Here is a 13,309-nt window from a genome sequence, read left to right on the forward strand (position 1 = left end):
ACCTTGGCCAATTTCCCCTCTTTCCTCAGATATCTTCTTTTTTAAAAATATATATTAGTACCTGTAATATGTTATGCATAGTACACATATCTATATAGTTTATAATGTATACACAATATACATATGCCAGCTTTATTGAGATATAATTCACATACAATAAATTCACCCACTTAAGATACACAATTCAATGGTTATTCGTATATTCACAGGGAGTTGTAAAACGATCACTGTAGTCAAATTTTTAACATTCTCATCCCCCTCAAAGCAACCATACCCATTAGCAGTTACTACCTATTTTTCCCCAACTCCTTAAGCAATCACTAACCTATTTGCTTTCTGTCTGTATATTATTATTTTAGTTTTACTGTATATATTTATTGTATATTATTATTTTAGTTTGTTGGGGAGCTATAGTATGGCTTGGATGATGTATCTTTTAAGACCTATATGTTTTTTCTTCTCTTTTCCCCCCAGTCACTTTTTAGGGACCAGGTTTTTGTCCTGTAGTATTTGCCACAATCTAGATTTTGTTGGCTGCATCCCTACAGTGTATTTAACATATTCTCTTATCCTTTGCATTTTTGTAAATAGTTAGTGGGATCTAGATGTTTTGTCAGATTTGATTTTAATTCTTAGCAAGATTACTTCATAGGTGGTAGAGTACTTTTCCATTAGAAGAGATAAAATGTGTCTCTCTTTTTTCTTTTTGTAATTTTAGAAATCACCCACGAGTAATGCCTAGATCCATTCATACACTAGGAGATTTTTTAAAGGATTTTTTTTAAGATGGGCACAATATCTTTACTTTATTTTATTTATTTTTATGTGGTGCTGAGGATTGAACCCAGTGCCTCATGTGTGTGAGGCAAGCGCTCTACCGCTGAGCAATAATCCTAGCCCATACATAAGGAGTTTTTAAATGGTGATATAGTTCTATCATTCTTCATTTATTAGCGACAATGATTCTTCAATGGGAATTTTCTCCTTTTCAATTATTTGCTTACTTAGTGGTACTATGAATACAGAAAAGCAGGATAAATGATTGACTCTTTCCCTATTACCAAATCTCTAACTCTGTTCACCTCTCTCTTGTCCAACACTACCACCCTGATCCAAAGTCCTCAACCTGACTTCCAAGAACTTAATTCTTCAGATGCTTTCCATCTTGCAAGGTCCTGTATGATGTGGTCCGTGTGTAACTCTCCAGACTCATGTCAGGGAACTTCATTTCTTCCTCTCTCACTGTAACTCAGCCATATTGGCCCATTTTTATTTCCTAAGTCACCAAGTTCTTTCCCATTTCAGAGTCTTTGCACTTGAGCCCTCTGCCCAAAAATCTTTCTCCAACTTCCCCAAACTCATACGTACCTTTCAATTATTGCTTTCTTAAGGAAGACTAGATTGATATTCTCCTCTCATGCCACCCTCTACTTGTAATTCATAGCATTTCTTGTGGTTCATATTTATACTTATTTGTGTGATTATTCATTGCCTTCTCACTAAACTATAAATTCTATGAAGACAAGGATCACGTTTTGGCATCATTTTTCTCCTAAGCTTAACTTGATACTTGGAATATAGTAAGCAATTCAAAAAGAAATATTGAGTTGAATTGAATAAAATTGAATTGGAGTTAGATTTGGGAAAAATAAAATGCTTTTGTCTCAATTTGTAAATAGTAAAAATAGCTACATTTAAGGACTATGATGTACTGTTCTATGTTTTTCTAATATTCTAATATGAAATAGTAAAGTTATATCTATTTGACAGATATGAAAACTGAAGAGGGATTAAGACTTCCCCCAAATCACAAAATTGTAAATGTCAAAGCCAGTATTTGTTTTTTGAGGTGCTGGGGATTAAACACAGGGATTTGTGCATGCAAGGCAAGCACTCTACCAACTAAGCTATATCCCCAGCCCCCCAAACCAGGATTTAAGTAATTTATCTCTAGAACTTCAGATACCAGGTCAAAATTCTAACATACTGAAATTCATATGGATAGTTAGTTATTTATAACTAAAAAAATTTTTAAAAGATAGAATAAGGGAGGAAACTAGAGCTGAGATCTCTAAATCAAGCCAGGACTTTGGTAAAGCTACCCTTCAGTAAAAGGGGGAACTAGAAAATTATCTGGTAAGTTACAAAGAATTGTATTTTTGGCCCATGTTCAGATTTTTAAAATCTCAATTAACCTTATATTTGTTAATTTGAGGAGGATATATTAGTTTAAAAGCTGATTCTAGACAATGAAATCCTTTTTATTCCTGGAAGATGCAAATATATAGCCACTGTGTAGCATACTCTCATTACCCAGCAGATCGACAAGGGAAAACCAACACTTCCTAAAGATGAGCTCATAGACTACATTCCAAACTACATGGTAAAATGAACAACTATACAAAGAATCATCACAACACAGTATAATTAGAATTCTAAAACATTGATATTTTAATAGAATGATTATAAAAATATTATAAAATCAGTAGTTTAAAAATAAGTAAAGAGATAAAAGAAGCTATAGAAATCATAAGAGCAAGACTTTGTTAAGCTAGGCCAGGAAGATTTGAAAAAGAACTAAATAGAACTTGTAGAAATGAAAAACATTTTTGGGCTGGGGCTGTAGCTCAGTGGGTAGAGCACTTGCATACCATGTATGAGGCACTGGGTTCGATTCCCAGCACCACATAAAAAATAAACAAAATAAAGGCATTCTGTTCATCTAAAATGACAAAATTTTTTAAAATGAAAAACATTTTTTACTAAAGATAAAATCAAGTAAATGGATTAAATTATAGATTAATACAATTTAATGAATGATTAGTGAACTGGAACACAGCTATGATGTAACTGTCCAAAGGAACATGCAAAAAGAAGAGAGAGAAAATAAGAAGGAAAACTTGAAACTTGAATTTTTGTATTCAACACACATATAATAGGATTCCCCAGGAGAAGAAATTTTTAAAAAATGGGGCAAAGGCAACAAATAACAATAAATATAGTCAAAATGATGGCTGGACATTTTTCAAGAATTATAAAAGGCTTAATTGCTCAAAGTATAAAAAGCTGATTTCTGAGCAGAACAAATCAATAGCAACACTTATGTGAACACATTATAGAAAAATTCAAGGATACTAGAGACAAAAAGTTTACCTAAAGAGGAAAAAATATGTAAATTGGTATCTCATCAGCAAGAAGAGAAGCCAAGCCAGGTTCCATGGCTTGGGATGCTGAGGCAGAAGGATCACAAGTTCAAAGCTAGGCTCAGCAACTTAGTGAGGTGCTAAGCAACTCAGTAAGACCCTGTCTCTAAATACAAAATAGGGCTGGGGTTGTGTTTGAGTGGTCACTGGTTGAGTGCCCCTGTGTTCAATCCCTAGTACCCAAAGAGAAGCCAAAAACAATGGGATAAGATTTAATTTTTCAAAAAACTTTGTTCTTTTTGGATATATATGACAGTAGAGTATATTTTGACAAAGTATACATACATGGAGTATAAGTTCCCATTCTTGTGGTTGTATATGATGTGGAGTTTCATTGGTTGTGTATTCATATATGAACATAGGAAAAGTATGTCTGATTTATTCCACTGTCTTTCCTATTCCCATCCTTCTCCCTTTCCCTTCATTCCCCTTTGTCTAATCCATGAACTTCTATTCTCCTCCTCCACCATTGTGTATTAGCACCTTCATATTAGAGAGAACTTTGGTTCTCTCTTGGATTTTTTTGGGGGGAGGGATTGGCTTATTTCACTTAGCCTCCAGTTCCATCCATTTACCAGCAAATGCATAATTTCATTCTTTTTATGTCTGAGTTATATTCCTGTGTGTGTGTGTGTGTGTGTGTGTGTGTGTGTGTGTGTTACATTTTCTTTATCCATTCATCTGTTGAAGGACACCTGGGTTGGTTCCACAGCTTAGCTATTGTGAATTGAGCTACTATAAACAGCATATTACAGTAACACTGTAATATGCTGATTTTAAGTCCTTTGGATATATGCTGAGGAGTGGGATAACAGGGTCAAATGGCGGTTCCATTCCAATTTCTGAGAAATCTCCATACTGCTTTCCAGAGTGGTTGCACCAATTTGAAATTCCACCAGCAATGTATGGGTGTACCATTTACCCCACATCCTCACCAACATCTATTGTTACTTGTGTTCTTGATAATTGCCATTCAAATTGGAATGAGATGGAATCTCAGTGTGGTTTTAAGTTTCATGGAATAAGATTCTTAAGATTCTAAGAGGAAATAACGAGCACAAAAGAATTCTATACTCAGCTAAACTATTATACAATATTGAGGCTATGATACATTTTCAGATAGTTAAAAGTCTTAGTGTTTTATCACTCAGAGACTCTTTCTGAAAGCATTATTAAATGGAACATTTCAATAAGAAGAAATTTGGAAGCAGAAGGAATAGATGGATTGCATGAAACAGTGTTGTTCAATGAGCAAAGAAGCTCTACTAGGAAAAAAAAGTGAGCCACATGGAGGTTTGGAAAGTTGTAGACAGAGATTAACATATTAAGGCTTACTATTTTGTGTTGTTAAATTCCATGTAATGTTGGGTCTGAATGGTCCAAGTGGAGTGAGTGGAGTGAAGGCTACTTAATCCCAGAAAGCGAAAAAGCTTCAAAGCTAAGATATTGGAAGGATCATCCATTGTGTCAACTATTCTCCTCTGCTGTATCCCAGACATATTCTTTGTTCTTCTCCCAGTACTTCTTTGAACATTCAGAGATTGACTCTTATAAATTATATTGATACCAGATTTCCTTGTTAGTTGGCTTTACGTTGGATTTGGCTAATTGTAATTACTGGCCAAAGATCAAAGTGGAAGAGAGAGTACCAGAATATTTATTTCCCACTCTCTGTGATTCAATTGCTTCTATAGTAGCAACTCTATTTCTCTGACCCTGCACAGTAGTCTCTTTTCCATGGCTCCAGTTCTTGCGGGGCTTCAATAACTCTATTTCTTTAGTTCATCATTATGGCCCTATGAATGGTAAGAGAATTTTACCACCATTGGTTTTTAGGTCCTGTTAAGAGTGAGTTCTCCATGGGTCTCTTATGTTTCTGCATATCTTATGAGAAAGGCACTAATATATTTTCAAGGATGTTTATATAATGAGTAGCCTTGGAAAGTAAAGATAGTATCTCTCTCTGGAGCAAAGGGAAGAGATGTTTAGTGCCCATTATAAAATATTGGGTTCCCTAAACTCAGGGTCTTCTCTCAATCCCACTTCATGTGAAGATATTTGGGGCTTGGGAAATTATAACAAAATATGCTGAGGTTCTGGTTATTGTTATTATTAGGAGAAATAAACTGTCCCTCATCTTTGACCCAGGAGTGTTATGTCTTCTGCCAGCTCCCATGAAACTGTAGTAGGTGATTCCAAAACCAGATAAAGACACTTCAAAGAAAGAAAACTTCAGACCAATATCCCTAATGAATTTAGATGCAAAAATCCTCAATAAAATTCTGGCAAATCGGATACAAAAACATATCAAAAAGATTGTGCACCATGACCAAGTGGGATTCATCCCTGGGAGGCAAGGCTGGTTCAATATACGGAAATCAATAAATGTAATGCACCACATCAATAGACTTAAAGATAAGAACCATATGATCATCTCGATAGATGCTGAAAAAGCATTCGACAAAATACAGCATCCCTTTATGTTCAAAACTCTAGAAAAATTAGGGATAATAGGAAATTACCTCAACATGGTAAAAGCTATATACGCTAAGCCTCAGGCCAGCATCATTTTAAATGGAGAAAAATTGAAGGCATTCCCTTTAAAATCTGAAACAAGACAGGGATGCCCTCTCTCACCACTTCTATTCAACATAGTTCTTGAAACACAAGCCAGAGCAATTAGATAGATGAAAGAAATTAAAGGAATAAATATAGGAAAAGAAGAACTTAAATTAGCACTATTTGCCGATGACATGATCCTATACCTAGCAGACCCAAAAACTTCAACCAAGAAACTTCTAGAACTAGTAAATGAATTCAGCAAAGTGGCAGGATATAAAATCAATACCAATAAATCAAAGGCATTCCTGTATATCAGTGACAAATTCTCTGAAATGGAAATGAGGACAACTACTCCATTCACAATATCCTCAAAAAAATATAAAATAACTGGGAATCAACTTAACAAAAGAGGTGAAAGAGCTATACATTGAAAACTACAGAACCCTGAAGAAAGAAATAGAAGAAGACCTTAGAAGATGGAAGGATTTACCTTGCTCATGGATTGGTAGAATTAATATTATTAAGATGGCCTTATTACCAAAAACACTTTACAGATTCAATGCAATTCCCATCAAAATCCCAATGACATTCCTTGCAGAAATAGAAAAAGCAATCATGAAATTCATCTGGAAAAATAAGAGACCCAGAATAGCTAAAGTAATTCTAAGCAGGAAGAGTGAAATTGGTGGTATCGCGATTCCAGATTTTAAACTATACTATAGAGCAATAGTAACAAAAACAGCATGATACTGGCACCAAAACAGGCTGGTAGACCAATGGTACAAAATAGAGGACACAGAGACAAATCCACAAAAGTACAACTATCTTATTTAGACAAAGGTGCTAAAACCATGCAATGGAGAAAGGATAGCATCTTCAACAAATGGTGCTGGGAGAACTGGAAATCCATTTGCAACAAAATGAAATTGAATCCCTTTCTCTCACCGTGCACAAAAGTCAACTCAAAATGGATCAAGGAGCTAGGAATCAGACCAGAGACTCTGCATCTAATAGAAGATAAAATTGGCCCTAATCTTCATCACGTGGGAGCAGGCCCCAAATTTCTTAATAAGACACCTATAGCACAAGAGTTAAAACCAAGAATCAACAAAGGGGACGAATTCAAACTAAAAAGTTTTTTCTCAGCAAGATAAATAATATGTGAGGTGAATAGGGAGCCTACATCCTGGGAACAAATTTTTTACCCCTCAAACATCAGATAGAGCTCTAATCTCTAGAGTATACAAAGAACTCAAAAAGTTAAACAAACAAACAAACAAAAAAAGCAAATAACCCAATCAACAAATGGGCCAAGGACTTGAACAGAAACTTCTGAGAAGAGGATATACAATCAATCAACAAATACATGAAAAAATGCTCACCATCTCTAGCAATCAGAGAAATGCAAATTAAAACTACTCTAAGATACCATCTCACTCCAATAAGAATGGCAGCCATTATGAAGTCAAACAACAATAAGTGCTGGCGAGGATGGGGGGGGTGGAGGTACACTCATACATTGCTGGAGGGACTGCAAATTGGTGCAGCCGATATGGAAAGCAGTATGGAGATTCTTTGGACAGCTGGGAATGGAACCACCATTTGACCCAGCTATTCCCCTTCTCGGACTATACCCAAAAGACCTAAAAAGAGCATACTACAGGGACACAGCCACATCAATGTTTATAGCAGCACAATTCACAATAGCTAGAATGTGGAACCAACCTAGATGTCCTTCAATAGATGAATAGATTTAAAAAAATGTGGCATTTATACACAATGGAATATTACTCAGCACTAAAAAATAACAAGATCATGGCATTTGCAGGCAAATGGATGGCATTAGAGCACATTATGCTAAGTGAAGTTAGCCAATCCCTAAAAAACAAATGCTGAATGTCTTCTCTGATATAAGGGGGGTGACTCAAAATGGGATAGAGAGGAGGAGCATGAGAAGAAGACTACCACTAAATAAGGAAGAGAGGTGGGAAGGAAAAAGAGGGAGAAGGGGAGTTGCATGGAAGATGGAAGGAGAACCTCATTGTTATACAGAATACATATACGATGTTGTGAGGAGAAAAAGAAAAAAAAGTGTGTCACATTAGATTGGATAGAGAGAAAGGATGGGAGAGGAGGGGAGGAGTAGGGAGGATAGGAAGGGCAGCAGAATAGAATAGACAAGATGATTGATGTATGTACATTCCATGTATGTATTATATGTCAAAATACATTCTGCTGTCATGTATGACTAAAAAAAATAAAAATAAATTGTATGGTAAAAAAAAAGAAACTGTAGTAGGTTATCTTGTTAGCTTTAAAATAGAATAAAATATTACGACTTTCATATTTTTTGACAGGTAACTTCACGTTGCTTATGTGTTCCCTTAAACCTGACTACTCCTCTAAAAATAGTCCTTCATAATATCCATCTCAGTGAATTCTGCTTCCTGCTGGACTCTTGTCTGAATATGGAAATAGTTTAAAGACTCAAGGAATATTTAATGGTTATTTTTTTTTTTGTTTCAACATAGCTAGGCTAGTATGCCCAATTGTTTGGTCAAATGCCAGTGTATATATTGCTATGAAGATTTTTTTAGATATGGTTAACATTTATAATCTTATTTTTATATACTTTGATTAAACACATTACCCCTTACCCCATAGTGTGTGTGATTCTCCAATTAGTTGAAGGTCTTAAGAAAAAATACAGGTATCTCAAGGAAGAAGAAATTCTTCAAGATTAAAACATAAAAAAACCCTGCCTGAGTTTACAGCCTGTTGGCCAGCCCTATAGATTTGAGACTTGACAGCCTCCACAATTATGTGAGCCAAATTTTTAATAGAAATTCTCTCTGTGTACACATATATCCTATTGGTTCTGTTTCTCTGCAGAACTCTTGAGTAATATAGGCTGCTACAGAATGTAGAGAGGAGCCTAGAATAGTGTCAAAATCCCAAATAATGAGTAGCAGAACATAGGAGACATTGATAAGATTAAAAAAAAATAACAGTCATGTGTTACTTAACAATGAGAATATGTTCTGAGAAATGCACCATTAGGTGATTTCATTGTTATGCATAGCTCATAGGGTTCACTTATACAAACTAAGATAACTACATCACTAGATGATATGAGCTGATAGGGATTCACTGTGTAAACATTCTTTTGTTGACAGATTGTCACTATGTAGCACTTGACTGCATTTACTGAGAGAGTAATATTTCCACAGTCTCAGTGGAGAATGAGGAGAAGTCCTTAATGGTACCTCTAGGCAACAGATTAGACAGAATGCATATGATCTGGCCTCTGCCTGTGCATCAGATCTTGCCATCCATTTCTGTCACTCATGTATCTGAATGATGTACCAAGAATGACTTGGAGCTCCTGGAACCCAATTGCATCTTATGCATTCCTGACTTTGGTCTTATAGTTCCTTTACTAGGAAGACCCTCTGTCTATTTCCCATGTCCCTAGGCCCCTTTAATTTCTCCTACTTCTTACCACCTTTCTCTCTTGGCAAATTCATTTTCCTCCTTCAAGTCTCAGTAATGGTCTTCTAAAATCAGAGTTATACACACCATCTTCCTCACACCTACATTTTCACTCTGTAATTCTGTGTTTGTATATCTGCCTTCTCAACTGGTTTGTGAACAAGATGTATGCATTTTTATCTCAGTATTATGTGTACATAGGACAGGATACATTGTAAGGAATGTGCTCTGTGTTTGTTGCATGCATGAATGAGTAAGTGAATTAACAAATTTGTCAATGACCGTGGACATGATGAATAGGATTTAAATTTAGGATTGTCTTACTCTGAAGCCCAGTCTTCTTTCATATATGATGTAATCCAGTTCCATATGAATTCTGCATAGAATCTACCAGCAAGGAAGAAGGATTTTTATCAGCAGAAGGAAAGGACAGGGAAAACTGATGATGAATGTCCATTTTTTTTTTAAAAAAAAAGAATAGAGTGCACTTGTACTTGTTTTGGTTTTATCACATTTTATTTGATTAGCTATTCCTTTCTGGTTGTTGAAAAGATTTCCAAAAGATTGATCTCTAATATAAAAAGAGATTAAGGATTTTGATTCACCACAGGCAAGATATACATACATATATATGTATATATATTTAAAATATATACATATATTTTAAAGAAATATCTCTTTGCTTCAGAGTTAAAACCAGTTTGGAAAGCTTCCAGGCTTATCCTTAGTGTATTTATTCTCATAAGCTTTATTACATGCAAAGTTGAGCGGACAACTGCCCATATGGTTTGATTTTGATGTCATAAAAAGAACTGTTTCATTCCTTAAATTAGCCTGCAGTAGGAGAAGTATACTTACTCTAATTGTGAGATTCTACATTTAGACATAAATTCTTTTAACTTAGGCAAATCCAGTGAACTCTTCAATCTCTATCTGTCCATCATGCCTTTCCCAAACTCCATGTCTAAATGGCCATCTATTACTACCTCACCATTGCTTCCAATATATTTACAAACAGAACTTATATCTCTTGCCCCAGACCTATTTCTTCTTCTGAATTTCTCATTTCAGTGAGTTGTCTCACATTCACTAATTTCCCCAAGCTAGAAACCCAAGTCTTCTCATCACCCACATCCAACCAGTCTTCAGTCTTCCCAGTCTTTATCATTAGCATTTTTCCAACTCTGTTAGTCTCCCTGGCCATCTCCTCCACCTCAGTTCAGGCTTTTCATCAATTCTCACTTGTATGCCTGGGGAGCTGAGCACCTCTCTGTTGATTCTTACCAAGTAGTTAGGGAGTCTATTTTAAAGACATGGCAGACTTCTCTTTCTGAAGTCTTATGCAGTGGGTACTTGTTGCCTAAAGGATAAAGTACAAACTCCTATATCATATAAGAAACTAAATTTCTCTGTGAGCATTCATCTTCCTCTCCCTATCCATTCCCCCCAGTGTCATATAACATCATATTCTTTTCAATCTCCTCAGGTCTCTTTACTGTCTGTGCCTTTTCATGTGTTGCTCCTTTTATCTGAGGAGCTCCTTTCCCCTTATACCTGGCTACATCATAGTTGTTTTCTTTAAGATTTAGTCCGGTCACTAGCATCCTCTCAAAAGTATTTCTATATATTTCTTGCTTGACCTAAATGCTCCTACCTACATGCTTCCTAAAGTTCTTATTCTTACCAGATCATGGTACTTATCACACGGTATTGTCTGCTAGTTTAAAGTCTATGCTTTCCCAAGCAGATTTTAAAGTTTTTTTTTTTTTTTAAATGACAGAGACTATTTGATGTGTTTTTGAAGCTGAAGACCTTCATGACAATGGACATTTTTTTAGTACTTAATAAATTTTGGCTGAATGAAGGAAAAAAGTTAAATGATAATAGGTGGTTTGAGAGGGCTATAAAAATATTTTAGCTCCAACATAGTTAAAAATTTTTATTGTGGCCAGGTGTGGTGGCGCATGCCTATAATCCCAGTGACTTGAGAGGCTGAGACAGGGGGATTACAAAGTAGAGGCTAGCTTTAGCAATTTAGTGAGGACTTCAGTAAATTAGCAAGACCCTGTCTCAAAATAAAAAATAAAAAAGGGCTGGGATGTAGCTCAATGGTAAAGTGCCCCTGGGTTCAATCCCTTACAAAATTTTTTTTTTAAAAATGTATAATGAAATTTACCATTTTAACTATTTTTTATAGTACAAATTGATGTACTAAATACCTTCTAATTGTCCAACCATTACTGCTAATCCTTTCCAGAAATTTTCATCATCCCAAACAGAAACTATGTATCCATTAAACAATATTTCTCCATTTCATCCTAAGCACCTGATATCCTTTATTTTGTTTCTATGAATGTGCTTATTTTAAAAAACTCATATAAGTGGAATCATAAAATTTTAGCTATAATGTGTCTGATTTATTTCACTTTTGCATAATATTTTTATGGTTAATCCAGGTTTAACATATACCAAAATTGCATTCCTTTTTAAGTTTGAATGTATTTCATTATATGTGCATACTACATTTTGTTTACCCATTCATCTGATGGATAACTGGATGGCTTCCTCCTTTTGGCTATTGCAAATAATGCTGCTATGATGTACAAGTATCTATTTGAGTCCTTGCTTTTTAAAATTATAATTATTAACACATTAATATCACAAATTAATTGAATTCACTGTGATATTTCCATATACACATATACCATGCATTCATCACATCCATCAGGCCTTTTTCTATTCCCTCCCCCTCTTCCCTGCTCTGGCTCTCTTTTCAGTCCCCAGTAGTCCCTCTTCTGTATTCTACTTTCAGATCCTCCTCCCAACCCCTGCCCAGGTTCCACACATGAGAGAAAATATATGATATTTGTCTCTGTGTTTGACTTATTTACATGATGTCCTCCAGTTCTTTTTTTCTTTTTCTTTTTTGCAAATTACAGGGTTACATTATTCTCTATAGCCAAATAATACTCCATTGTGTATATGTAGCATATTTTCTTTCTCTAGTCATCTGTTGATGGGAAACCAGGAGATTCCATATCTTGGCTTCAATAAACATAGGTATGCAAGGATCTCTTTTGTATGCTGTGAGTCCTTGCTTTCAATTATTTTGTGTATATACCTATATTCCTTTAGTTCTTGGCCCATGTTTTCCTCTAGACTCTAGACTTAGAGGTAAACATCATATTTAAGTTTTTGTCTAGTATGTCTGATGTCTGGGTTTCCTTGGAGATGACCTTTTCCAATTTATTTTCTTCCCTTTAGTGAGCCATGTTTTCCTCTTTATTTGTACATCTTGTGATTTTTTTTTGTCATTGAGTATTAGGCATTTGAGCTGGGCATGGTGGCACAGTTCTGTCATCCCAGTAGCTCAGTAGGCTGAGACAGGAGATTGCAGGTTCAAAGCCAGCTTCAGCAACATATTGAGGCCCTAAGCAACTTAGCGAGACCTTGTAAGTGTTGGCATGTGATGCTCAGTGGTGAAACATCCCTGGGTTCAATCCCTGGTACCAAAAAAAAAAAAAGAAAGCAAAATTGGTCATTGGCATTTAACTTATAATATGGTAACTTTGGAAATCCCAGTTTTCTCCTTCCCCAAGGTTTGCAATTTTTTTTTTTTTTTTTTTGTGTGTGTGTGTGTGTGTTAAAGTCTATAGCAGTCTATTAGTTTAGAGTTTTCTTAACTATTTTTGCAGAAGTTGTTCCTGTTGTGTTGGGTCACAGAATTCTCTGTTTCTTTAGTTCATGATTAGTTATTTTTTGGTGGGGGGACTGGGTACTAGGGATTGAATGCAGTGGTGCTTAACCACTGAGCCACATCCACATTACTGGCCCTTTTTAAAAAATAGTTTATTAGAGACAAGTTCTCACTGAGTTGCTTAGTGCCTTACTAAGTTGCTGAGGCTGACGTTGAACTCGTGATCCTTCCGCCTCAGCCTCCAATGATGCTGGGATCGCAGGTGTGCACTACCATACCTGACTTTAGTTAATGTTTTGACAAAGATTTCTTTAAATTTCAGGAGTTTCTCTCATGTTTGAAGATTGAATCTGTG

The sequence above is a fragment of the Marmota flaviventris genome, chromosome 9, assembly GCF_047511675.1.
Source record: "Marmota flaviventris isolate mMarFla1 chromosome 9, mMarFla1.hap1, whole genome shotgun sequence".
In the NCBI taxonomy this organism is placed as follows: Eukaryota; Metazoa; Chordata; class Mammalia; order Rodentia; family Sciuridae; genus Marmota; species Marmota flaviventris.